Source organism: Equus asinus, chromosome 8 (genome assembly GCF_041296235.1).
Source record: "Equus asinus isolate D_3611 breed Donkey chromosome 8, EquAss-T2T_v2, whole genome shotgun sequence".
NCBI lineage: Eukaryota > Metazoa > Chordata > Mammalia > Perissodactyla > Equidae > Equus > Equus asinus.
In genome coordinates, this window is record NC_091797.1 from 23090354 (window position 1) to 23117812 (window position 27459).

At 49.6% G+C, this 27459-nt stretch overlaps 1 protein-coding gene across 2 annotated transcripts in view; it reads left to right on the forward strand.

Annotated features, from left to right (window-relative positions):
• The first annotated feature begins 420 nt into the window (after positions 1 to 420).
• The window catches only part of CCND3 (cyclin D3), an 84764-nt gene continuing 57725 nt past the window's right edge, over positions 421 to 27459 (forward strand). Inside the window, exon 1 of one of the 2 annotated variants that reach the window (XM_014830825.3) lies at positions 421 to 1189. The gene's annotated coding sequence lies outside the window, so the exon portion shown is untranslated. The remainder of the gene's footprint in view (positions 1190 to 27459) is intronic. The other variant, XM_070514956.1, reaches the window with a different exon arrangement.

A 27459-nucleotide genomic window follows, 5' to 3' on the forward strand; every position in this document is an offset into this window, starting at 1 on the left:
TTCAAGATGAAATCTTTTCTCTTAAAGAGCACACCCCTGGAACGCTCCAAACTTGCCTGTTAGCAACACCTAGCTGGGTCCCGCCCAGTCCCAGTGACACTCTCTGGGATGGGGTCTGGGAATCTGTATTGTTAAGCTCTCCGGGTGATTCTCCTGAGCGGGAAACTTGGGAAACCTTATTTTGTGCTGACAGCTCCGCAGTTCCAAAGTCCAACTTGGAACCAGAGCCTAACGAACACCTAGTGCAGGTCTTCCTCTGCATCCCGCTACCTTCTTGCCCTCAGTCAATCCGCAGGTATTTGCGGGGCGAACCGGGAGGCGCAGGCGGCGGGAGGCTGTCCCTTGCCTGCCTCACTCCCAGGGCGTGGCGTCCACGCGGCGCCTGTGGTTTTCCGCGGTCACTCGCCCGTCAGTCCCTTTGGATGGGGTTCTTCGTGCGGTGACAGCACCGCGCCTCATTCGTCTCCGTTTGCGGGCGCCTGGCGGGACGCAGACGCTGGGTTTGAATCCCAACACTCGCCAGCTGTGGGACTTCGGGCACGTTAACCTTACTGTGCCTCAGTTTCCCCTTTTGTGAAACTGGGCTGGGATTGAAAGCAGGGGGGAAAATGAGCTAATTTACACAAAGGGTCTGCCACGGTGCCAGAGTTGGAGTAAGAGGTCAAGAAACAGCGCCTAACGTTGTTGTTTATTTCCCGGAAAGCGCGCGGATGGACGCGGAATACCCAGAAGGCAGAAGTCTGGGAACCTGCGCCGCGACTGCCCTGCAGCGCGCACCTGAGCCTGGGGGCTGCCCCGCCCCTCGTCTAGGGCACGGGGGGCGGGGCCTGCAGGCGGGGGGCGCGGCGCAGGGTGAGCCGCGGGGCCGCGCCAGGAGGAGTCGGGGCCCAAAGTTTAGCTGAGTCGAGCACCCAGCCCCTTTGTCTCCCCCGCCCCCTCTTCCCCACTTCCTGCCCAGCTTTAAACTCGGGATCTGCGGCGCGGAGCGCACTTTGTAAACACGCCGCGCCTGCGGGGGTGGAGACTGGTTCGGTTTGGGCGCTTGCGGGAGGGGTGCACACCCCCCCCCCCCCGCGGCTGGAAGTTGCGACGCCCCCCCCCCAACCTGCCCAAAGACAGAAGACAGAGGCGGCGGGAGAGAGTGTCTGCGGCCACAATCGGTGCTCCGGGGGGCTCACCTGCCGTGAAGGTAGGCTTGAGGGCTGGAGAAACCAAGACAGAGGGAGTGTCAGCATCTCCCTCCTTCGCTGAGGTCTCCAGCTCAGGCTGGTCACTCGGGGTAGGGGGGTCGGAGATGGGTGGGTTAAGGAGGTCACCGCACCCTCATCACCTCCCCGTTGTCCCCCGAAGCTCGGCTCATTTTCTCTCTGAGTGAGGTGTTTGCAAGTAGCTGAAGGACAGAGAAGCCCCTTAAAGTCCTCAGCCCGCTATGTGCACACAGTGTGCCTCCAAGCTGACCTGGAAGCCTAGTGGCTTCGCTGGGCTATTGTTCTTCATACTTCGGATGCGGGGGCGGGGAGGCTAGTAGGAGGGCAGAACCAGTGTGGGCAAGGAGACTTCGGGTCCTCCTGCCAGCCAGGGCACAGGGAGGAGGCCAGAGGATGGGATGGAAGGAGGGACCCCTCAGTGTTGGTGCCTCTGGTGTCTGATGGATACACAAGTGATGGCCTTAGTCTCTTCTGTGTCTTTTAATGTGTCAGCAAGAGAAATAACTGAAGAAATTGGTTGCTGCTACTAAGGGAGCATTAACGTATTCATTTGCAAACATTAATTGGGCACTTACTATGTGTCTGGGATGGTATGGGATGCTGAGGGTGCAGTGATGTTCGTCATCGACAGCTAATGTGGGTCATAGACTGACAAAGATAGGGTACCAAGTTGGAGTGGCCGGGAATGCTTCAGAGGGAAGACGACTTTTGAGCTGGATTCTGAATGATGAAAGTCACTAGGCAGAGAAATGGTGGGAAGTCATTGGGGGCACTTGTTTGTTCTACGGAGCTGTGCTGAAGCCTGACAGTGTTGTGGGGCACTGGGATACAATGAGGACCCAGATGCGGTTCCTGCTCTCTCTAACCCAATATCTAGGCATGAAAAAGAGGTGGGAATGAACAAGATGAATTCCGGGAAAGGCAAGTTTCTGGGCTGATCCCTAAGAACCCAGAAATTCCCAGCTGGGTGCAACTGGGAGAGTCCACCCGGGGGTGATGTGACAGTGCACACAATCTTGGAGCACCCACAGCCCATCTCTGGACTCTAGGACTGTTTCCTCTAACAAATGCTTGCTCTGTGCCCCCCAACTCAGTATTCTTTGGGACCAGACCATGGGTGATGAGAACAGGAGCCCCCTTTGCTTTCCTGCAGATTCTTCTGCTCTTTCAATTCTGGGGCTGCTTTGAGAGTTGATGGACACATCACCTGTTTGCTGTGGCCTTACTCTGCCTGCACAGGCTAGATGTTGGGGATGTAATGGTAAACAAGTCAGAGCTTCTACCCCCCTGCAATTCGGAATCGAAAGGATCTCTGAGAATTCCAGGAGGATCCCAGTATATGTCCAGTCCTTGAGACCATGACCTCCGTGGTCCCAAGCGCCTTCTCTTTCCTGTTTCCTTCCTTTGAGAGCTCAGAATATTAGCTAACACTGTATAGCACTGGCAGGTGCTCTTCTAAATGTTGTAGGTGTAATGTCTCATTTAATCCTCCCAGCAGTCCTATGAGGTAAGCACTAGGCTTATCTCCACTTTGTAGGTGAGGCAGCTCAGGCACAGAGGAGATGTGTGATTTTCCTAAAGAGGACATCAGAAATAAATGGCAGAGCTGCGATTTAAACCCAGGTCACTTGATTTGGGGGGCCCTGTTCTTAACCATTAGGCTAGCCTGCTTCCATGACTGACCACATAGAATGTGCACTTGAGCCAGGGGCTTAAGAATTTCCGAAAGGGAGTCCACGGTCCTGTATCTTGGGTGATAAAGAGGACAGCAATCTGTTAGCTGAGTGTGGGTGCTGGTACTGTTTGCAAGGAGCCCCACCAGGCCCCGGGGCCATAGGGTTATGGCGACTGTACAGAGCTTGTATCCTTTCTGAATGGCCCTGTGTGTGTGTGTGTGTGTGTGTGTTTTCCTGAGTAAGCCTCACTCACTAAGAGGAACAAACCAAGGTTTGATGCAAGAAAGAACACAGCATGAATGTCACGTGCCAGCATCTGGGGTTGTGGAAAACCAAGACACCTCTTTTGTTGGGAATCTTTAAGAATCACGCAGACCCTCATATTCTATATTCCAAGAGGAACAGTCCAACTTGGTAGCTAAGTAAGGAAGATGGTCAAGGAGTGGAAGCAATCTTAAGTTGCTCACTCCTCTTCCCAAAGGTGCACCTGTGTGTCTAACCCCATCCCTCCAAGCAGGCTGGGACACTGCTCATGATGTGAGCCAGGCCTCAGCAGAGGTTCCATGGGAACCCATTTTTCCATTGCCTCTCTGAAACTCTAGGTTTCTCACAAGAGCCTTCTGCACTGATCTGGGGAGGCCCCAAGACGGTCCCTCTCTGCCAGCAATCAAACCACCTCGTGCCTCCGTCTTTGAGAAAGGGGGGGTGTGTTGGGGGGATGGGTGTTGATGCTGGAAGTTACGGGTACAGGTGGCCACACCGAGATAACAGGTAAGCCCGATGTACCAGGCTGCTCCTCTGCCACACACACACAGCCCTTCCTCCCTCAGCATAGGGTGGGGTGCAGTGGAACCCTTGGCATGCCCCGGCCCCCTACCCAGGCGCTGGGGAGAACAGGTTGTACTCTTGAGAAAACCACAAGAGGAAGTTTAGGGAGGGCTGGGGGTGGGGAAAGTTCTGGGGCCCCTGCCAAGTTTCCCTTTCTCTGCTGAGTGGTGGTAGGTGTGTTTATTTTGGTGTGTTTCTCTTGCCCTCAAAGACATTTAAATTTTAAACTCTCTTGAGTTTCAAAGAGCCGTCAAGCCCTGCCCCATTGCAGCAGGGGGCCAAAGACACCCTGGAAAAGGGATTGGAACAAGGTACCTCTTTGTTGATTTCCCCCTGGATTCCTGCCGGTTGGGAAAGGCTGATTAACCCTAGAAAGTCTCCCTTTCTCCTTCTCTCTGCCCTTTCACCTTTCTCTTCCCCGAAGCATTCCCTACAGCCCTTAATCTCAGAGGCATGTGGTTATAATGGCCATTTAGGAGCTGAATGATATTGCCAGGAGCAACACATCTTGCTAGGTATTTTACCTGCCTTATCTCACTTAATATTCACCACAACTCCAGGTAGTAAATACCTCTACCCTCAATTTACAGATGAGGGAACAGGCTCAGAAAGGCTAAGAAACTTCCCTGAGGTCACGCAGCTAGTCATTAGAAGAGCCCAGCTTTGAACACTTGTCTGCCTGATTTCAAAGCCAGTGCCCTTGACGTCTAAATTAACCCCCAAATCAGAGCATCAGCTTCCCCAACATATCAGACCCTGAACAATAGGGACATTGAGATCCAAAGGCGTTTTAAAAGTGATGCTGCAGGTGTGGGGAGAGGATGAGCTTTGGGCACAGAATTAGCAGGGATTCCTTGAAAGTTCATCTATTTAAAAAGGATAACTGAGTGAGAAAAAGATGCAGTAGGTGAAAGGTTGAAGTCAGACTCTAGAAGGTTGAAGCAAATGGGGAGAAAGTTCAAGAGGAATATTATAACGGTGCTCAAATATTTGAAAGGTTGCCTTTGGAAGCCCTCAGGTGGCAGGCGGGGGGGGGGGGGGGGTGGGTGGGGGCGGGGGGCTGCGAGGGGGCGACACTGGTGGAGGCAGATTTCCAAAAAGCGTGAGAACTTCCTGACAAATAATTGCCTAGTCCCCTGCTGAGGAAGTGAGTCCTCGTCTAGGGGAGTCTAGAGCACGTGCTTAGGAGGGGTTCTGCCAGCGAGAAGACCTCCAAGCCCAGTCCCTCTCGAAACCCCCCATATGATTATTTACCCGCACCCCCCTTCCACGTGGTCCCCTTGCTCCTCCGCGCTCCCTGGCGGATGGTGGTCCTCATCTGTCCACCAGGTGGGGCTGTTGCCCAGTGTGTTGCTCCAGGGGCTGCTGGATGGGGTGAAGAGCGCCACCTATCCTTCAGCTGCCAGCTGGTTTCCTGGTGCCTGTTGCCCACCCCATCCCCAGCTGTCTACACACCAGGGCCCAGAGCACCACTTTTGACCCAGCACGGCCCCCATAAAATGTGCTCCAGGTCTCCTCCCGGCTCAGGCCCGAACATGCTGGCCTCTGCCCCTGGGGCAGGCTGCCTTCTCCAGGTCAGGGACCTCCTCCCTCCCGCACCTTCTCTTTCTCCTCCCTGACCTTCCTTTGCCCTTGAGATAGAAGGACCCATGTGTTGGGAGCACAGGGTAAGGCCGGCAGCCCCTGTGAGCATGGCATCGTACCTAATGTGGCACGGCCTTTCTTACCCTTCAAAGGCATGACACCCATGTCATCTCCTTTAAGGGGCCTCAGAAGACACACCTCTCTGAAACTATTTGCCCTCAGCAGCCTGACCAGTTCCTCCACCCTGGTTGAAATTCCCCAGGATCAGCCACTCCTAAGGAGAGAAAGCAGGGGCCCAGGCACTGTCTCTAGGAAAGATGGGGGTGGGGGGACTTGGTGCCCCGTTTCTTGGCCCAGATCTGCTTGCTGCCACCCAGACCCTTAGAAAGGCACAGAGCTGCTGGGGCCCCAGGGACACAGCAGGCAGGGCCCAGCTTGAGCAAGGACAGAGAGGGCAGTTACAAGGCCTGTGGCCAGAGGGCACCATGAAGGACAGGCCCAGAGAAAGAGGCCAGCCATAATAATAGTGTTCCAAGCACTTAGTAACCCACGTATTTCCCCCAACAGCAGGCTGTCCATTTTATAGATGGGCAAAGCAAGGCACCAAGGGTTAGGCAGTTGGCTTCCATTTACACAACTGGTGAGTGGCTGAGCTGGGAGTCTGATTTGGCCATTTGGCTGTAAAGTTTGTGCACTTCACCCCTCATCTGAGCTTTCTCTCATGGAGTGGTCGAGAGAGCCTGTGTTCAGTAGAGAAACTGCTCTGGTCTACGTCCTAGCTTGGCTCCTTCCTGGCTGTGTGACACTGCGTTTCCTCATCTGTAAAGTGGGCGTAACGGTAGTCCCTACCTCAAGGGTCATTGTGAGGATTAACAATGGTTAATAGTCATTGAATGCTTACCTTACGACGGTTATTATCTTTTTGTGTCCTCACAACAGCTCTATGAGGGGGGCACTGTTATGCCTTTACGGAGGAGGAAACTGAGGCACAGAGTGGTTACAGAGAAAGAGGCTGAGGCTTCAGAGCCCACCCTCCTCACTTAACACATATGAAGCCCCACCGAGTGCCAAGCGTGTCCTAAGTCCTTATACGTGATCCCTTTGTCATCATCATATCATCGTCATAATCGTCTCCCAGATGGAGCTCCTCAGGGCGGGCATGGGGCTGTCCAAAAACAAGGAGGCAGCCCTTGTTTCTTTCCTCACCATCCCACCTATGACTTCATTTCATCCTTTTGTCTAAAAGAAAAATCGGCCCACAAGTTCTGGCCTGTGGTCAGACAGTTGGACAGAATCCTCGAAATTGGGACTGTCCCAGAAACTCCCAGTTCTGGCCCCAGCTTTGTCTGCTCTAACTCACCCTCCCTCCTGTTCCCTGCTCTCTTTCCTCCAGGCGGCTCCTCCTGCCCCCTCCCTTGGGGGCCCTGAGTTCTGGGAAAGGAAGCCCGAGCAGGGCCTCAGGCAGATGCAAACCTTGGGCTCTGACTTGGGCTCCAGCTGGAGGTGTTAGAGGCTGTGGGAGGAGGAGTGGACGCCCAGGGAAGGGAGGCTGGGGCACAGAGGGCCCCCAGGCCGCCATGCCCAGGAAGGCATCTGTCTAGCCTTCACAGACTCTTTCCTAAGCTGTGTTTATTAAGCTTCCTCTGCTGGGTGCTGAGGAAGCAGCTCTGAAGAGGACCCAGGGGAGGGTTTATTCTGCTCTGGCAAGTGGATATCACAAGCTGGGGGGAGGAGTGCTGTTTCTTCCCAACACCAGGCCCCTGAGAGTCAAGGCTGCTTTTTCCTTTCCTCTCAGCTCCAATCCTTTTCTCTCAGCAGTATCTACTACAGAACCGTAAACTTGGAGACTGTTCAGATGTGGACTCTATTTTCATCACAGTGAGAGAGGATCTTGGGGTTACAAACTCTTAGATGTGCTGCGTGACTGAGCATGGGCCAGGGTGTGGAACATTCTAGTTTCTTCTAGGCCTCTTTTTTCCTTCTAGTCAGTCAGTTCTTGCTGGTCCTGGGGCAGCCTCCATCTTTTCTTCACATTGACTTGACTTCCTCCTCTAGGACCAGGCTGAGTTTTTCTCTCAGGTTTCTTGGTCTCTGAGGAAACTGAGTCTTCTTCAGCCTGGGCCCAGCCCCTTGGGTTCTAACTCAAAACTCTCTTTACAGCTACTGGGTGTGAGCTTGGTGCCGCCTGGGTGGTCCTCAGAAAGTCTTGCTTCTTCCCTGCCTTTCCTCTGACACAGCTTCTGGAAGTCATTTTCGGTATTCTTTGTAGGAATCTATTGTGTGGATTTCCTCTGAACCCTCATTTCTTCCCAGGCACATGGCAGCAAAGATGTTGAGGATAATCATAGCGTATATTTGCACAATACTTCCATGTGCTGGGGACTGTTGTAAACGCCTACACACAGTATATACCATTTGTAGATACGTAAGTTTATAATAAACATGTATATTTATTAACTTGTTTCTTATTTATTCCTCACAAGAATCCTATGAGGTTCCCTCATTTTCCAGAGGAAACAGGGTTAAATAACTTGGGTTAACTAACTTATTTAAACAGGGTTAAATAAGGCACAGAGGTTAAATAACTTGCCCGAGGTCATACAGTGGGTCGGTATTGAGAGCCTGGTGGCTGGAAGAACTCTGACCCGTCAGACTTTCCGCGCACATCATGTGTGTATGCCCACCCACCAGGGGGAGTGTGAGATGACCCAGGTTCCCTGTTGAGACGTCCTGAACACAGCGTCAGGACAGGTGGAGCAGGCTGGGAGGCCCCTGGGCTGCTTCTCCGTGTGACGGTGTATTGGTGGTGACTTGCTCATCTGTGCGGAGGTGTGGTAGTGTAGATACAAGTTCCCCAGGGAAGCCCAGAGCCACCTCCATCTCTCAGAGCTTTGGGGTTGTCCGGTAAGCCAAGCAAGAAGGAAGGGAAGGAGCGAGGGTGGCCCAGCCCTGCCCTAGCAGGCAGATCAGGTGTTGCACACGACCCAGGAAGCGGGAGTGGGTGGTGGCGATGTGAGCTTTGCTAGGTGGGGCTGGGGCCCTGACCTATCTGGGGAACCCTGGATGAATCAGCCCGACCACAGCCGCCCCAACCGCGGTGGTGGTGCAAACAAGCTTTTCCTCCAGCTGTCCCTCCAACGCTCATTTTCCTTCCCTTTGTCTCCCCCAGACTCAGGCTTTGGCAGGGGTGTGGCACCAGGGCAGTGGCAGAGGGCATGCCTCTGGAGTTGGTGGTTAAACTGGATTCTAGTGCTGGACCTGTAACCTTCACCTACAAGATATTCCACCCAGAAACAGCTACATACCCTGTCCAGAGGACAGGACGTATGGGTCTAGGATTCCTGGGCTCACCCACCTGGTATATCCTTCCAATAATGTCTGTAAGTCCTGGAGGTCTTGTCCGTTCCTCATTTCCAGTAGAGCCACATTTTATGCAGTGTTGGCTTAAGGCAGTGTAAAAACAAAACACACATCAAAATTACTGTTAAAGGGGGCCAGGCCGGTGGCACAGCGTTAAGGTCACACGTTCTGCTTTAGCTGCCTGGGGTCCACCGGTTTGGATCCCGGGTGCAGACCTGCGCACTGCTTGTTGAGCTGTGCTGTGGCGGGCATCCCACATATAAAAAGTAGAGGAAGATGGACACGGATGTTACCTCAGGGCTAATCTTCCTCAAAAAAAAAATTACTGTTGAAGTCTCCTTAAACTGCTCATAAAACACAGTATACATAGTTTGGGCATCCTCTTCCATCTCTAAGAATCTCCAGCATAGCTAGTTTTCACTGGGACAGTCAGCTGAGTCTTTGGTTGAACATTGTGTTGAGCTTGGGTTAAGGGACCACGTTGTATAAACAATGCGTAGATTTCTGTGCTTCCTTGGTATCTCCTCCAGGAGGTATAGTTGAATTTGTGATCAGTTCAATCAATTCAGTTAAATGTGCACATTTAGGAATTCAGCCTGCATTCGCTCACGGGCTCTTACGGACTCCCTGGGCCACAAGGAAGGTCTGAGTGACAGTTCTGGGGGAATCTGGAGGAAGGAGCAGTTGCCTTCGGATGGATTACCAGGAATTTCTTCTCAAAGGTGCCATTTGAGAAAATAAAAGAAGAGTGGACTTTATGAGAAATTATCGAGGAGCAGTTTTAAATGGCGGTTACTTTTGTATCTTTTTACTTTTCTGAATATCTGAGTTTTTTTACTGAAAGCCATGTTATAGAAATAATCGCTTTTCTATTCTTGTTTCTATGGAAATTATTAGGCTTACTTATTCTTTATTATTCTTTCTGAAATAGCTAGTGGCTGTTTCTATAATGATTATTATTTGTGTAACAATAATTGTTCTTAATATGACCACTTGTTTTTTTAATGGTTTAAAATCTCCAGCAACACACTGGGGCGGGGGGTAAAACGTGAATAATGAATTAAACTGATGTGTGAAGTCTAAGGCAGCAGTTCTCAAACTCTCTGGTCTCAGGAGCACTTTACACCCTTAAAAATTATTGACGATCCCAAAGGACTTTTGTTTTTGAAAGTTCTCGCTATTGACGTTTAATTGCTATTAAAAAGTTTTAAGTGAGAAGTTTAAAAAATATTCATTAATTCCTTTAACCATAAAAACCTCATTGCATGGTAACATAGCATATTTTTTATAAAATAATAACTGAATTTTCCAAAAGAAGTATTACTGAGAAGGGAGGCGTTGTTTTCTATTTTTGTAAATCTCTTTATTGGCTGGCTAGAAGGCAGCTGGATTATCATATCTGCTTCTGCTTCAGTCTGTTGCAATATGTTGTTTCGGTTGACATATGTGAAGAAAATCTGGCCTCAGACTGACATTTCGTTGGAAAGGGAGAACTTTTTGGACTGGTCTAGAGGATAGCTGGTGTAGTGGGACATAGAACTGGAAAAAACCTTTTGGGCAATGGTGAAGAAGCCAAACCAACAGTGTTGAGTTGGCGAGTTAGCACTTTATTTGGTAGGTAATGGGGAGCCATCGAAGGCTTTTGAGCAAGGAGGTGGCAGGATCAGAACTGTTTTAAGATGATTTCTAGAGCAGTAGTTGAATGATAGAGTTGGCAAGAGAGTGTCTATACTAAATATAAAAAGGATTGAAACTAGGGTGACGCCAGTAGAAATGGAAATGAGGGGGTAATTTGGCAAAATACTTTGAAGGTAGAAGCAATAGAACTTAGTAATTATTTGGTAGGAAGTCATGAAGGATTATCTGCCCTGCGAGATTGCTCTGCCTTTGCCCGGTTAGGCACCATTCACACTTCTAAGATGGAGTATGTTGCCATGTGTTGTAGCGTGTGCTTGTATGCCTTCTCTCCTGCTGCAATCCAGTGTGTGCTCAGTAGATGAATGAACGAGACTAATTAAGGACTACTCCAGAATATTTCAACCTGGGTGGCTGGAAGAATATTGGTGTCATTAACAGAAATTTAAAGACCAGGAGGAAAATTTGTTCCTTATCATTAAGTATCATTAGGTAAAGGGTAGGAGGAAATGTCCAGCTGTGAACAGGAAGAAGATAGTGGGTAGACCTTGAAATATACCATTCTTTTGGCAAGGAAGTACATTTTCCTAGGTACTAAAGATTTAGGGAGAAATAGAAAAAACGCTTAGGAGAGATGATCTGTTCTTTATTCTCAAGTAACTCCAATTCAGTCAGGGCAGTGTTTTGCAAAAGTAGAAATATTTTCATTTTATACACACACACACATAAACACACATGTATATGTATATATAAAACAAACTGGTTTCACCAAACAATACTTACCCTCACTCCAGATGATGTACTTTTGATATTTTCTTTTTCATTCTGTTGTTTGGTTTTTAAAAAATGCTGATCATGATTAGCTTCATGACTTCATGACCCAATAAAGCGTCCTGACTTGCATTTTGAAAAGCACTAAGTTGGCAAGGCATTGGTGTTCTCAAGGTTCTGTTAGCGACAGAGACAGATTGTCCAATATAAGGCAAAGGGAATTTGTTGGAAGAAGGTCGGGAACACACAGTCTCACCAGAAAGACTGGAAAACCAGGTTTGGAAATGGGCAGAAACTGACAAAGTGCCCGAGAACTGGGCAGAGGGACCTACAGGCAGATGACAGTAGCTGGCCAGTCACCTCTGCATGGCCAGGCATGGTGGGAATGGCTGGGCTGGGCCCACCAGTTTCCGTGGAGCAATGCAGGCAGGCTGGCTCCTGGATTTGCACCAGGGAAGAGGGAATCTGCAAAGAGGGAGTGGGAGCGCTGCTGGAAAAGGAACTGGATGCTCAGCAGCCAAAAAGAATAGTTTACGAAAGGTACCGTGACTTAGACACGTAAAAAGATTTCTAACAGTGAGTGGCGTCCTCACACGATAGTGGATCTGAATGGGCATGTTCTTGCGCTGCTGGTGGCCTTGTCATGTGGTAAAGTCTCACTTCAGAAAGCAGTTTGGTTCTAAGTATCAAAATCAAATGCCTCCAAAATATTCTGACCCTCTGCCTCGGTAATTCCACTTTCCTAATTTAAATTTCCTAATTTAAATAATTCTAGCTGTAGAAAACTTTTGTCCATGATGATTTTCATCAAACTGTTTTGTACAGTGACAGCAATTTGGAACAACGGAAATGCCTGGCAATAGAGAATGGTTAAGTCAAGTATAGTACGTCTGTTAAATGGAGTATTAGATAGCCATTAAAAATGTCAATTGCAAAAGTGTGTGATATCACAAGAATTAATTCTATGGTAATATTAAAGAAAAAATCAGGATGCAAAATTGTGCATACAATATATTTGCAACTATATATTTTACACATGCACACACACATACATAGAGAAAAAACTGGAAGAAAATATATCAAAATGTTAGCAGTGCTTGTTTTTTGGGTAGTAGAACTGTGAGTGATCTTTTTTTTTCTGTTTTTTTTTCTCTTTTTCTAAATGTTCCAGTTCTGCAATAACATGAAAAATGCAAAACAAGTCATGAGTCGTGTTTCCATAAGTATATAGAAAATCAGTTCTTATTATTTTCATAGCATATCATTGGAGACAGTAGGCGCCAAGTAAAAAGCTGGCGTGAGGACTACAGTGTGTCAGCCCAGAGAAGAGCCTGGTGTGGTCTGGGAGGTAACAGCTGCCTCTGTCCCAAGTTCCAAACTAAGCTGGCACTATTTGCCGGCCCTTCAAGTCCTGTGGCACCGATAAAACTGAAATATGCACACAACGCCAGGCTGACCAGCTCAGGTTGTCATGGCAGGTGGGCGTGGGCCTTGACGTGAATTGACTTGCTTTCGAAACCCAGTTACCCATGGATGGGTGCAGAGTGGGTCTGAAGTGTGGAGCAGGCATTTCTTTTGGGGGCCTGCTCTCTCCTTGTCCCTTTTAGTGCCTGGAGCAGCAAGGACCCTAAGGTGGTGAGAGCAGGGAGCAGGACTGTATCCCACAGTATCTGCCCTCCCCAGCTCAGCAACAGAGAAGGGGGTGGAGTCTGGATTGAGCCCGAAGATAAGGAATATGCCGCAGCTGACGGGAAGATCAAAATAAACAGCTGTGCCCCCAGGAGAATGAACTCCACATTCCATTCTCTGGTCCCACCCCCAATTTCCACTTCTCCCCAGTGCCTTCCCCTACCCCCACCCCTTGTACATGCACACTCAGCATCCCCATCAGCTAGCAGGGCCTCCCCTTGGCCTTGGCTCAGCTCCCTTAGAACCTTCCCACACCCGCCCCCTCCCTTAACCAGAGGCTCCGGGGCCATTCTCCAGCTGTCTGGAAGGGAGTGAGTACTCAGGACAGGTGGCCGGAGGCGGATGGAGAGGGGCCTTATCCAGGGCCAGGCTCCACCTGCCAGACCCGGCCACCCTCAGACTCACACGTGGGCTACCCCAGGAAGGCCCAGGAACAGAAGAGGGCCGGGCTGTGGTGGCGAGGCTGGGGAACATGGGACAGGACCTGGGGCAGTGTGGGGTGTTGGGGAGGAGGGTGTCTGCAAACATCTGGTCAGCTCTCACTGTGGGTGGGCCCTGCCCTCCAGGAACTCAGAATCCAGTAGGGGAGACAGACAGCAGGCACCAGATGTGCCTCCCGAGGTGGCTTATGGCAGTTCTGGGGGGTCATTCCTCGTCATAGTGCTGTGGGGTACCCCCAACTCCAAGGAACCACCCCTGCAAGGCTCCATGTCTCCTGAGGGTTCAAGTCACCGCCCCAATCACCTCAGACTGCTTTCTAGACGTGCTAACCTGGGGTTTAAGGTCAAGGAGATAGAAGGAGCAGACATTTTCTGTCTCCTGGGGCTGGGCCAACCCTTGGGCCACCAGCAGTAGTAGTTAACGATGTCCCTTCTTCTGCGTCACTCTCATCCCGGGTCCAACCTGAACAGCAAGACTGAGTTGGACCTGGGCACTGAGGGGCTTCAGGGCAGCACTGGTTCCCGCCATGAAGTACTTCCATGTCCCAAAGATGTAGGGGCTCTGGACATAACTCCTGTACTCCTGACTTGTACATGGCCTCTGTCCTGGGCATACAGAGGATCAGATCCAGGGGGCAGATGGGTGGGTGTTTGCCCAGGCACCTTTGCCCTTGGTGGGAGGCGAGTTGAAAGAGGAAGGTAGTGGTGGGCTCTGGAGGCCGCCTATTAGCCTGGCTGTCTGAGGGGAAGGCACCCCCATCTATCCCCAGTGTCCTGTGCGGGTGTGCATGGGGGTCTCACTACCCTCTCAGTCCCTAACTGGAAACCTGGCAAGGACCCACATCACTGTACTTAAAGGACTCCCCTGAGGTCCCCAAGGCGCTCTAATGTCTCACATCTCCAGCAGACTGCTGGGTATCTCCTCCCTTACATAGCCACCCCCCAGCCAGCAGACTCAAAAATGCATGCTAATAATAGCCAGGACTGACTACATGGTTTACAGCACCCCTTGTTCAAAAATTATTAAGAATTTCAAGATGGTGACCACAGAGCATTAAACCAAGCGCAGGGTCCTTCTGAGCACGGGGCTGTGTGACTGCACAGGTCATGTGCCCAGGAAGACAGCTCTGGTGATAGCTAACATTTATGGAACCCTTGCTGTGCGCCAGACACCATGCTGGGGGCTCACTGTGCATGATCTCACGCCTTCCTCTCCGTGGCCCTATTCTCCCTGTTGCGCAGACGAGGAAATTGAAGGATTAGACAAGCCACATAACTTGCTGAGATCACCAGCTCTTAAGGGCTGGAGCGGGGGATGGAACCCAGACCGTCTGTCTACAGAGCCTGGGCTCCCCACCACCACCCTGGGCTGCTCTAGCCTATAGAGGTAGGGAGGTTGCTGGGCAAGGCAGGTGCTTCCCGTCCCCTTCTTCTGCCCTATCAAGGGCAGGAAGGAAGATGAGGCAAGAAACAGCAGCTGACAGTGCGGCAACAATGGTAATGATGGTGAGGGTGGCCAACCCAGACAGAAGTGCAGGGTGGGGAGGTGAGATGGGCGAGGAATTGTGTGAGCTGGAGACAGCTGATAGACACCACAGCCGTGCCCTCCACCCTCTCCCCCAGTGTGGGTATCTCTGAGCCCTCTCTTCTCCTCTCCCCTGATAGCACCTTCAGCTCTGCCTCCCTCTTCCTCTTTATGGCTGCAGTCTCTTCCCCCCAACTCTCTCCTCCACCCCATCACTGCAGAGGTCATTCAGTGCTCTCCTCCAGCTGTGTCCTCGAGATTCCCACACTTATCTGCATAGTGATAACAGCCACGGTTTAGTGAGCACCGACTGTGTGCCGGCCAGGCTACTAGGGACTTTACAAGTGTATAATCTTGAATTCCCTCCACAAACCTGTAAGCAATTAATATTATCTTCCTTTTCTAAAGGAAGAAATGGAGGCTTAGAGAGACTAAGAGATTTGTCCAGGCTTACAAGGCTGGGACGTGGTAAAGAGGAGACGCGGGCTCAGATCTGAAGCCCGCATGCTTTCTGTCCCCCCCGACCCTCTCCCCGTAGGGCGGGGTTGGCCTGGCAAGGTCCCTGAGCATGGAAGGGCCTTTTCTCACGAAGGAGATGAATCCTTTGAGAAATGGTCAATTGAAGGGAAGACTAAACTGTGTATTGTGAGGGAGGGGAGCCTTTACGTCCTGCCGCAATTTTGCCTTAGTTGGCGGGGAGGGCGGTTCAGGGGGTGTCTTATCTACCTGGAAGGTCTCTCCGACACTTGGGGAAGCAGATCTGAAGGAGTCAGGTGGTAGGGAACTGAGAGCTGAGGACCCAAATAAGGAGGAAGGCCCCTCCCACACACCACTACCCATCGGCATCCCATCTCTGCCTCCAGAGAGCGGCTGTGCCAGGCATTGGGAGAAGTTAGACTGCTGTCACAGAGACCCCTAAATCAGGGACTGAAACCAAAGGGAAGTTTCTCACGTACAAGTCTGGGTGGGTGATCTGCCCCCTACAGGGTTGAGGACCCGAGCTCCTCCTGTAATGTTGCTGCTCCATGCCGTCGCGTGTGGGAGCAGCACACCACACATCTCCTGCGTCTGTGACCCTGCCAGTGGGAAGGGAGAAAAAGGAAGGAGGGGACACTGCCTCCCTTTTCAGGACACGGCCTCAAAATTGCCAGATCACTTGTCTTTTTGGCTGAAAATTGATCACCCGCCACACTCAGCTGCAAGGGAGTTTGGGGGTCATACGTGCTGGGCCTTCTAGTTCGCAAGGTGTTAGAAGGGGAAATGGATTCTGGGGGGCAATTATCAATCTCTGCCACAGGATCCAGATGGGCAGGGACCAAGAGAGCCTGTGTCATGTGCCTGAGGATGGCTTTTCTATGTGAAACTTTTGAGAGGGGAAGTGTTCTCAGATGGACTTCTCTCTGGGGGAGGCCCAGGACAGAGGGGCCGGCACCCCCCTTGGCTAATGCCCTCTTCCCTGGGCTGCCTCATATCTGGTCAAAGGTAGAGGTTTGCTTCTCCCTCGCCTCGACCAGAAGCCGTTGGAGGTCCTCATGGAGCCCTTGTCCCATGAGCACCGTAGGCTCAGGGTGGGGTCCATTGGAGAGCACCGTATGCACCCTTTGGGGAGGCCTGCCCTTCTGTGGTGGGGTAGAAGGGGTCACGACCCACTCCTCAGTGAGGGTGTAATCATCTCGAGCATCAGGAGGTAGAGACACCGAGAAGGTGGGAGACAGATGGAGAGTTCTAGAGCTCTGGGGGCCAGTCTCAGTCTCAGAGACAGAAAGTGAGCAGAGTTAAAGCAGGAGGTCCAGCTTTGTCAAAAATGAAGGGAACGGTCCTCCTCTGGCGATGTGAGTCTCCAGGTGGCTAGATGCTGACGGGCAGTCTTCTGGGTCCAGTGGTCGCTCACTGGCTTGCTCATTCACGCACTCATACATCCACTCGGTGTCTGTTTGTTGAATGCCTTCTGTGGTTGCGCCAGGCACCGTGCTCAGTCTAGGAGGCAGAGAAAAGAACAGGACAGGCCCAGTCCTTTACCTCATGGAGCTTCGAAGCCCTCAGTTTTCCCCCGTCCCCTTTCTGCCTCCCTGTAGAGGCCAGGCCAGGCCGTCGCAGCTCTGAGAGAGCCAACCTTGTGGCTCAGAGCTCAAAAGGCCCAGCGGGGGCCTGTGAAAGCATGCGGCAGGCCCTCACCTCGGAGCCGGATGCCTGCCATCTTGGGGTGGCGGGGTGCAGTGCGGGCTGGGGGTGGGGGGTGCTAGTGGGGAGGGGGTGGAGCAGGCATGGAGTGGCAGTTTCACTTCTCTCTCACATACCAGGCGTGGAATCTGCCTTGTCTCGGTGGGTGAGGTTTGTGACTTCTCATCTGAGCCCAGGGGAGATGTCTCCTCTCACACCCTCCTCTGGCCCTGGCTCCCTCCGCTGCTCCGGTTCAGGTGGGATCCCTGCCTCCCACTACCCGTGACCCCGGTGCCCCAACTGTACCTCTTTGCTCCAGGGAAGGGGGTGGTGTGGGAAGTGGAAATCTCTGTGGGGACACTTCCTCCAGTATGGCCCTTGCTCTCTGAGGCTCCTCTCTGGGCCCCTCTTGGCCTTGCAGTTCCCCAGCTAGTCCAAGAAGAGAGGCACCGTGCCCTCACCACCCCAGAGAGCCGCCCTGGCCCCTGTTTCCTCCCTCAGCATATCCCAGACCCTCTGTGCCTGCGTGCGTCTGCTTTTCTCTCTTGAGTCCCTGAGGCCTGGCCTGGTTCAGCCTCCTCACTCCTTCCTGGACCTCTGAGTGGCTCCCAGTGCCACTTCATGCTCTCTTGCTGCTGAACAATGCCAGTGGCCTGGCTAAGGGGAGGGACCCCTCCTCCGAGGGAGGGAGGGCTGAGATCCTCACAAGATGCAGTCTGTCCTCTTTCCTTTCATGTCAATGGCGGTGGCACAAACCCTCTGTCTCTCCCACCCAGCAGCTGTGTGGTCCCGGCCTCTCTGTGCCTCAGTACCCGTCTGTAAGATGAGGATAACAGTAGTACCCGCCTTTCAGGGTCGTTAGGAGGCCTCGTGTACACAAGCCCACAGAACGATGCGCGGCACAGAGCAAGTGTTAAGCTATTATTATAACACAGGTGTTTGCCTTTATGATGAAAACACTGGCAAAGGTGTTAGGCCCCAACACTGGTATATAAACTCAGGGATCTAGGCCAGAAAAGTAAAAAAAAACCTTCAGAGTCACGTGTCCCCATCTCTGTGGTTAAGATGGTCATTCCATCTTCTGGTTTTTTTATTAAGATTTTATTTTTCCCTTTTCTCCCAAAGCCCCCCGGTACGTAGTTGTGCATTTTTAGTTGTGGGTCCTTCCAGTTGCAGCATGCAGGGCGCCACCTCAGCATGGCCTGATGAGCGGCGCCATGTCTGCGCCCAGGATTCGAACCAGTGAAACCCTGGGCTGCTGAAGTGGAGTGTGTGAACCCAACCACTCAGCCACAGGGCCGGCCCCCCATCTTCTGGTTTTTAATGTAGGATTTTGCACTTAGCAGGTGCTCAGTAGATGGTGGGTGGTGGATGGATGGGTAGATGCAGACTGGTGTTCACGAGTACCCAGAGATACAGCGGCCCGAGGATTATAATAACGCAATTCAGTTGATTCTCGTTATTCCCCGTAGTTATGTTCTATAAACTTGCTGTAAACACCGAACCATTGCTTCTAGGGGAACACGGCGTCAGGTTCCTTTGAGCCTCTGGTCACGACATTTTCATCAGCTGAGCGATATAACACCTTGTCTTATGTGTGTTTCTGTTTAAAGACATGTTATTTAATATATCTTGTTGATTCATTAACACTGAACTCATGGCCGACGGCACTGTAACTCATCCTGCACGAAGCTTATCTAACACGCGTATTTTCTGTGTGAGGCACATCACAGCCCTTCTGCACTTCGGAATGTTGGATAGTACCTCAGCCCTACGTTTGGGGCCATTTTAAACAGTGAAATCAGCAGAAACACCAAAAATGCAGGAAAGGCGGCACTAAATAGATTGAAAGGATACTTATTTGCGGCATGAGAGCTGAAACAAGGAGGCAGAGCGTGCCTCGTTGGACCTCAGTGAAGAGCATGCACGTCAGATGACTCAAATTTTTCATGGCTCTGTGCATGTCCACAAATGACGGTGAAAATGGTATGAGTATTGATTTGGGGGTTGCAAATACATTTGAGTGAGTAGGCAAGTTCGCAAATACAGAATCCGCGAATAATGAGGGTCGACTATACCTCCACGTGGGGTTGGTGCATGCCTGCTGCCCAGAGATGCCCCTTGGTGCAGCCCTTCCCCTAAGATTCAGCAATCTAAGGGTTGGCTGCCTGGCCCAGCAGGGGCTCCAGCACCCTGTGCCGACTCTTGGGCTGGCACCCGTGCCATCTTGCTTGTTGACTCTTTTAGGTGGGTGGGTGAATTTTGCTGCCCTGGCCCACACTGGAGGAGGGGTAAGGAAGCCTTGCTCTTCCTCCCTCTCCCCTCTGCTACTTCCCCCACTGAACATGAGGCCTCCCTGGTGAAGCAGACCCACACATGCACAAAGGGAGGTGGGGTGACATGAGCAGGCAGCCACCTGTGACCTCCCTAGGCCAAGGGCTGCATCGACACCTGGGGAAGACCCCCTAGCGGTTTGGGAGCCTGTTTTGACCTGAGCTTTATTTACCCCCCACAAAGGAAGTAAATAAATAGCTCTTTGTGTGTCTTTGTGGATGTGCGCGTGCCAGACTGTATGTGCCTGCTGCACACCGTTAAAAACCATGACCCGGCCCCAGAGGAAGTGGTAACAAAACGATTGTTTGTTTTATTTTCCATTTACCCTTGCATCTCTTCCCCACCTCCACCCCTGTGATGTGTGCTGAGAGGCCTTCTTTGCCAGGCTGGGATCCAATCACCTGTTCATTCATTTCTTCCTTCACTCGTTCTAGTGTGTACTGAATCAACATAGTGCCAGATGCTGGCAAATATAAAGATCCTATAGAAGAAAGAGAGATGAGGAATGGGCGCTTTGGCCTTTGGATTCAGGCCAACATGGCTTCACGTCACTTGGACTGCTTACTAGCAAGATGACCATGGGCAAGTTAATTTGTAGGATCAGGCTATCTCATTTCACAGGACCGTTTCAAGGATTGATGTCAATAGAATAGGGATTTGCTCATGGTCAGTGCTCAATGCGTGTTAATGTCTTCCTTTAAGGGCATCCTCTGCACTTGGGAACAAGGTTTGCAATATCCTCTCTGCCTCTCTTCCCTGCTCCTGTGGCTGCCTGCCTACCTACCCCAGACCTTTATGAGCAAGCACCAGCCTGGATTACTGTGTGTTTCTACAGCACCAGCACGCAAAGACCAGCAGGGGCTTCCCAGGGCCTGTGAAATCAGATCTGACTTACCATGGTGCTCTGGTTCTCCTAGCATCTGGGCTCAACCCACCTTTCCAGCCCTTTGACCCACGATCAACCTTTATGCCCTATTCCTGCCACCGAGAGTACCTGATACATCCTGGGGTGGTCTTGTTTCCCTCACTTTGCTCACACTGTCCCCCTTCCTGGAAGGCCCTTCATCCTCCTCCCATCCACCCTGCCTTGTCCAAACTTGGCCATTCTTCAAGGCTCAGTTTAGATCCACTCAGCGGCTGCTCCTCCCACATATCCCGCTTCCTGGGTAGTTGTCCTAGTGTGTGTTATGTGTGGGTCCAGTTTATTGTCCTTACTAGACTGTGAGCCCCTTGACGACAGGGTCTCCTTCTTCGTTGGCCTCCACCCTTCTTTCACTCATTCAGCCCATATGAAGGATGGCTGTTCTATGACTGATGCCTTTGGGCCCCAGTCCTTGTTTCCAACAGTGCCCATCACTGCATATGATACTCTCTCGATAAGTGTTGGTCCAACAAATGAGTGAGGGGAGACAGTGAGAATGAAGACTGCAAGTATGAAGTCTTGGGGTACAGGCTTTCTATGCTGTGGGCATTCCGAGGCAAGGAAGAGTAGGGAAGTGAGGAATGAGGGAAGGCTTCTGGGAGAGCTGAGTGGTCTTTGGAGGTGAACAGGTGGAGTTTGGAGGGTTGGGAAGTGGAGGCGAGGGCAGGGCAGGAGCCATGACCATCTTGGACCACTTGGACCAGAGTCAGGGATTCTTGCTTCAGCCCCTCACCACCATGCAGGTGTCCAGACGTGGGGAGGGCACTGTGGATGGAGGCTTGAACCATGCACATCCGTGGACAGGGTCCTTCTGAGGACCTGATCCACATAGTGAAGCAAAGGACAGAGAGACAGCCAAGAATTTCCTGCAGGTTGGGTCAGATTCAAGCACAGAGCAGGGCTTGGGAAAGTCATGCGTTCATTCATTCATTCAGCCTTTATTTTTAAGGCTTTTAAAAAATTATAAAATGGGTGCTGGCCCCGTGGCCGAGTGGTTGAATTTGCGCACTCTGCTTCGGCAGCCCAGGATTTTGCCGGTTCAGATCCTGGGCACAGACCTAGCACCACTCATCAAGCCGTGCTGAGGCGGTGTCCCACATAGCAGAACTAGAAGGACCTACAATTAGAATATACAACTATGTACTAGGGGGCTTTGGCGAGAAGAAGGGGAAAAAAAATTATAAAACGAATACTTGGGGCTGGCCTGGTGGCACAGTGGTTAAGTTCGCACATTTTGCTTCTCGGTGGCCCCGGGTTTGCCAGTTCGGATCCCGGGTGCGGACATGGCACCACTTGGCATGCCATGCTGTGGCAGGCGTCCCAAATCTAAAGTAGAGGAAGATGGGCATGGATGTTAGCTCAGGGCCAGGCTTCCTCAGCAAAAAGAGGAGGACTGGCAGTAGTTAGCTCAGGGCTAATCTTCCTAAAAAAAAAAAAAAAAAAATGAATACTTGCTCAGTATAAGAAATTTGGACATATAGAAAAATAGGAAAAAGTTAGAAAAATTGTTCCTAGTCCTTACCACCCAAAGACAGCCCTGGTTTATATTTTGTGTGGTTCCTTCTAGTCTTACGTCTTTATTATTTAAATAATGGTCATGCAGTTATTTAAACAGCTGTTTAAATGATTGTTAATTTTTATATTTAACTTTTTAATTCAATTCATTAAATTGAATGATAAAAAATTGTAATTATAAAAGTAAAACAAACTTTATTGTTCTAAAAACACATTACAGACAGGAAGAAAATAAAGGTACAAATTCCACCCCACCCGCCAAGTCCCATCCCCCAGGGAAAACCAGTGTTCAGGGTTGGTATGTGTCCTGAACCTGTTTTCTGTGCCTATACACTCATAGTTTTATTCTTTTAAAAGAAGATCAGAGAATACTGTTCACATGCCATCATTTTTATTTTTACAAAGTTAGGGTCATTTTGTGTGCTCAGTGTTGCATTTCCCTTTTTTTACATAACATTTTTTATCCTATGTAAATTTACTTAAGTTTCTGACATTGTACAAAACAAATCCATCCCCTTAGTGCACGACACAGTTATAGACTCCAGTTTACAACACCTGTTTGAAAATATGTAGTTTGCCAGAAAACACAGAAATATCTAATTTGTACATTTTAGAACATGACTGAAGTATCTCATTGATTAATCAAAATGATTTTATTTTATTTATTTATTTTTTTGAGGAAGATTAGCCCTGAGCTAACTACTGCCAGTCCTTCTCTTTCTGCTGAGGAAGCCTGGCCCTGAGCTAACATCCGTGCCCATCTTCCTCTAATTTATATGTGGGACGCCTACCACAGCATGGTGTGCCAAGCGGTGCCATGTCCGCACCCGGGGTCCGAACCTGTGAATCCCGGGCTGCCGAGAAGCGGAACGTATGAACTTAACCACTGCGCCACCAGGCCGGCCCCCAAAATGATTTTAAAACATTAACATTTAATATCTAGGTAAAGTATCTTTAAAACTCGTGGGAGATACCTTTTTTATTTTGTTTTGGGCATATAAAACTAAAGGAAAAATGCATATTCTTTAGATCTCTCAAGTGAAATGAAAAATGCCCTCTCCAGTGAATATGTTGTGGCTAAAATAGAAAATACTCATTATTATTTTGGAATAATTAGAAATTCCCAGGCCTTGACTTCTACCTACATAACATTGTAACAAACAGCTTTTTCTATCAATATCTGGATATTTGAATGCCTGTATAATAGTCCACCCATATTTTACTCAGTCGTTGCAGGATTTCCATGGACATTTCCTTAGCTTTGTGCCAGGCCCATGAGACAAAATGCCTGCCTTCTGGTGCTCCCAGGCTGCTTGGGCTCCTGACACCTGAGCAGTTTCCACTTAGTGTAATAAATGGCAGGAATGGATTCTGTGCTGTGTGCAGTGGGAGCTTGCAAAGCGTGGGGGGCAGGGGGTGCAGTCAAGGAAGGCTTTATGGAGAGGAGACATTGTTGCACTGAGTCTTGAAGGACAAACAGGAGGTCCCAGATGCAGAGGCTGTAGGACAGAGGGGAGGGGCCCCTAGAGCAGCGTGACTTATTATCAACCGTCCCCCCTTGGCTCTGGTGGTTTGTTTCTGCTTTTCCTTTGGAGATGACAGATTCTGCGACCAAAGGCTCCAGCTGTTTATCAGGGGCCATCCCAGGGCCAGGGGCTCCCACTCCCTGCTGCAAAGCCTGTGGGGCCCTGATTAAGGAAACAGCTGAGACAAGGGACCCCGGGCAGAGGGGGGTGGGGGAGAAGCGGAAGGAAGGCTACAGTGAGGAACAGAGGCGGAAAGCCGCCAGAGAGGAGCAGCGTGCAGTGCAGAGAGAGTCAGGGCGAGGGACAGGAGCAAACCTTGCCCCTTTGTGCTTCCAGGGCGTGCCGCTGCCCTCCTCCATCTAGTGAAGCAGGCTCCATCAAGACCCTTCAGATGGCACCTCGTCTGTGACTCCATTCATGCATCAGACGTTTCCGATGGCTCAGAATTAACACCTCTCCTTTGCTCACTTAGCAAGTCAACCTGTTGCAGTTGAAAGAGTGTGAACTTTGGCATCAAGAATCGTAGTAGCAGGAGCTAACATTTATGAAACATTTAACATATGCCAGGCACCGTGATGAGTGTTTTGAATCTATTTTCTCCCTTAATACTTCCCAACAATGAGGTAGGAACTATTATTATCCTCATGTTGAAGAGGAGGAAACTGAAGGGCAAAGGTGTTAGGAAGCTTTAAGTATCACAGCAGAGGTTCAAACACTTGAGTATCAGTTTCCTCGTTCCTAACCAGGAGATAAAAATAATATCTTTGGGCCAGCCCGGTGGCCGAGTGGTTAAGTTCACGTGCTCCGCTTCGGTGGCCCAGGGTTTCGCCGGTTCGAATCTTGGGTGCGGACATGGCACTGCTCGTCAAGCCATGCTGAGGCAGCATCCCACATAACACAACTAGAAGGACCCACAACTAAAAACACACAACTATGTACCAATGGGCTTTGAGAGAAAAAGGAAAAATAAAAAAATCTTAAAAAAAAAAAATGTTTGTCCCAGGGTAGTGGCAAGAACTAAATGAAGTAGTATATATCAAGCACCTGGTACCTCCAATTAATGTCACCTCCCACCCTCCCGTTTACAGCCCTCAGCACCACGGTGTCCTCATTCCTTGGGAGCTGCTAGTTTGAGTTTATACGGCACGGTGGAGTGGTGAAGAGCGTCCATTCTGGTGCTGGACTACCTGGGTTCAAAATCCGGGCTCCGATCCATGACTGGGCTCAGATATGTGACCTTGAGCAAGTTGCTTTAACCTCTTTGAGCCTCAGTTCCTTCATCTATAATCTGGAGGTGATAATGGTCCTTTCCTCATAAAGTTGTTTTGGGATTAAAATGAGTATGTATGTGTATGTATTTGCTACTGATATTAAGTAGATTAGAAACTTTCTAAGGGTGGAGTGAATTTCAGGAAGTATCACCTGGGTTCTCTCTGCCTTAGTGAGGACAAGTGTGGCTGCATGGTCCAGATAATGGTATATGGTCAGGACAACAGGTACCCATATATTGCAGTTCTTCTCACAGTAAGAGAAATACTTGGATGTTGTGGACACTTTGAAAAATATAAAGAAGAAAATGAACCATAATCCCACTACTCAGAAATAATCCCTGTTAACACTTTAGTGTATTTCTTTCCAGTCTTGTTTCTGTCTAGACAGCTATCTTCCTATAATTGGGATCAGATGCTATATTATGGTTTTATGTCCTCCGCTGATCTAGTTGTATATAAGATGCACATTTTCCACTGCCATTAAAATATTTTTTGAAATAGGGTCATTATGGTGTTTTGTTTTGTTTGACTGACTGAAAGACTGTGCACTGACGGAGTTGATTAATAGACTGATGCTGCTCTGGGGCCGGCCCCGAATGGTTAAGTTCGCATGCTCTGCTTCAGCGGCCCAGGGTTTCACGGGTTCGGATCCTGGGCACGGACCTCACACTGCTCGTCAAGCCATGCTGAGGCGGCGTGCCACATAGCACAGCCAGAAGGACCTACAACTAGAATATACAACTATGTACTGGGGGGCTTTGGGGAGAAGAATTAAAAAAAAAGAAAAAAGATTGGCAACAGATGTTACCTCAGGTGCCAATCTTTAAAAAAGAAAATAGATTGATGCTGTTCTGGAGGGGAAGAGGTCTGTCTCACTGCATATTTTTACCAGTGACTTGGGAGGTAACGTGGGTGGTGTGTGATCAGCTGGCACCTTTGTGTCTTACTCATCTTGGTGTCACACGCATTCCTGGGCCCAGAGCAGTTGTCCATTCATTCGTTCAGCAAACGTTTATGGAGTATCTATTATGTACCAGGCATTGTTCTGTGTACTTGGGATACACTGGTGAAAAAGACAGGCAAAAATTCCTTCCCTTGTATAGCAAGGAACTGGCAGGACAGACAGCAAGTAGTATATACAACAAATGAGCGAAATTATAAAGCTCGTTAAAAGATGAAAAGCACTGTAGACAAAACAAAAATAAATACAGAGCTGGGTAAGGGGGATGGTACTGTAGAGGAGGACATTTTGCAGTTTTAAATAGGGTGACCAGTGGTAGCCTCACTGAGAAGGTAGCATTTGAACAGTGACTCGAAGGTGGGGCATTGGCAGTGTAGCTCTCTGGATGGTGGGAGGCTGTGTCCCGCAGCAGAGGGAACAACCAAAGCAAAGATCCTGGGACTAGAAGCTTCCTGGAGTATTTGAGGAACAGCAAGGAGACCAGTGTGGCTGCAGGAGAGAGTCATTCTTGAATGAATGGCTTGATGCTGGGAGGGAGAGCCCGCTATGTTGATTAAGAGAACCAGGAATTAGATCTCAACAGGCTGTAACTAACGATGTAAATTTAATAGAATATAAATTGCAACAAGAACAAAGTTTGCTCGGAAGTTAAGAGAAAATCTTCTACAAAGCAAGTCACCTCAAAACCTTCTTGTTAGTAGACTGGGTGTGAATTATAAATAAATTACACAAGTACAGGATAAGCAAGATATGGCTTAACAGTCTTATTTATTCAGCATGTATTTACTGAATGCATGCGGTGGGCTCGGACTTGTTCTGGGTGTTGGGGATTCAGAAGAAGACAAAGCCCCTGCCTTCATGAAGCTTCCATTCTCATGGGCAGAGACTGACACTGAGCAAACAAATGTAGAACATGATGTCGGGTGGTGATAACTCCTGAAACAAGCAGCAGTTAACCATGGTTCACAAGAGAAAACTGTGGTTTAAGTTGGGTCTAAATTCATTATGAGTCAACTGTGTGATGCAGTTGCCAAAAACCCTAATTCCATCTGAGGCTGTGTGAACAGAATGCCCAGCACTAAAAAGGTCGTGTTCCTCCGGCTTTCTAATTGTCAAGCTGGACCTGGAGCATTGCAAATACATTCTAGAAGGACATTGACAAACCTGAACTTGTTTAGGGGAGAATAACTAAGATCATGGTGGTGGTGGTGGAAGGGTTGTCCTGTGACATCATCCAGAAGACAAGACCAGGATCGGTGGACAGAGGTTAGTTCTGGCTCAGTAGGTTGAGGAAATTTCTAATGGTCAAAACTGACCGGTAATGGAATGAACTGTGAAAGAGGATGAGATTCCCTTCTCCGAGAGTGTTTAAAAAGAGCCTGGATTCACCTGTCACAGGATATTAATGAGGATATAACGAATCTGGTAGACACTTGGATTACGAATGTATGGCTCCTTCTAGTTCCAGGTCATAATGTGCACGAGAAGAAGAAGAAAGGATTTTCTGCAAATAACTTGTAGATAATTCCACATTAACCACATTTTAGTAGCCAGCCACCACCAAGGGCATAAGTAGAATCCTAGTACGTAGAAATCAGAAGTTCTCAGAATTCTTTCAGTGACCGCTTTAGTTTGGTGGCCAGATCTGGGCTCCAGAGACTTCAGAGGGTTAGAGAAAGTTCAGCAGGAGAGCTGTGGGCTGGTTGGTGGACTGTCCCTCATTACCTTTTTCTTTTGATAATTTTAGGTAGAGAAGACTTGCAAGAATTCTACAGAAAATCCTCATATAGTCTTCACCCAGATTCCCCAAATGTTATCATTTTATCACATTTGCTTTATCATTTTTTCTCTCTAATATAGATATACATTGTTTGAATGTCAGTTGCAGACGTAATGTCCCTTTACTCCTAAATACTTTGGTGTATATTCTTAAAACAAGGTCTTCTCTCACATAACCCCAATACAATGATCAAAATCAGGAAATTAACATTGATACAATGCTAGTATCTAATCTACAGTCAAATGTCACAATAGTCCCAGTGATATGCTTCATA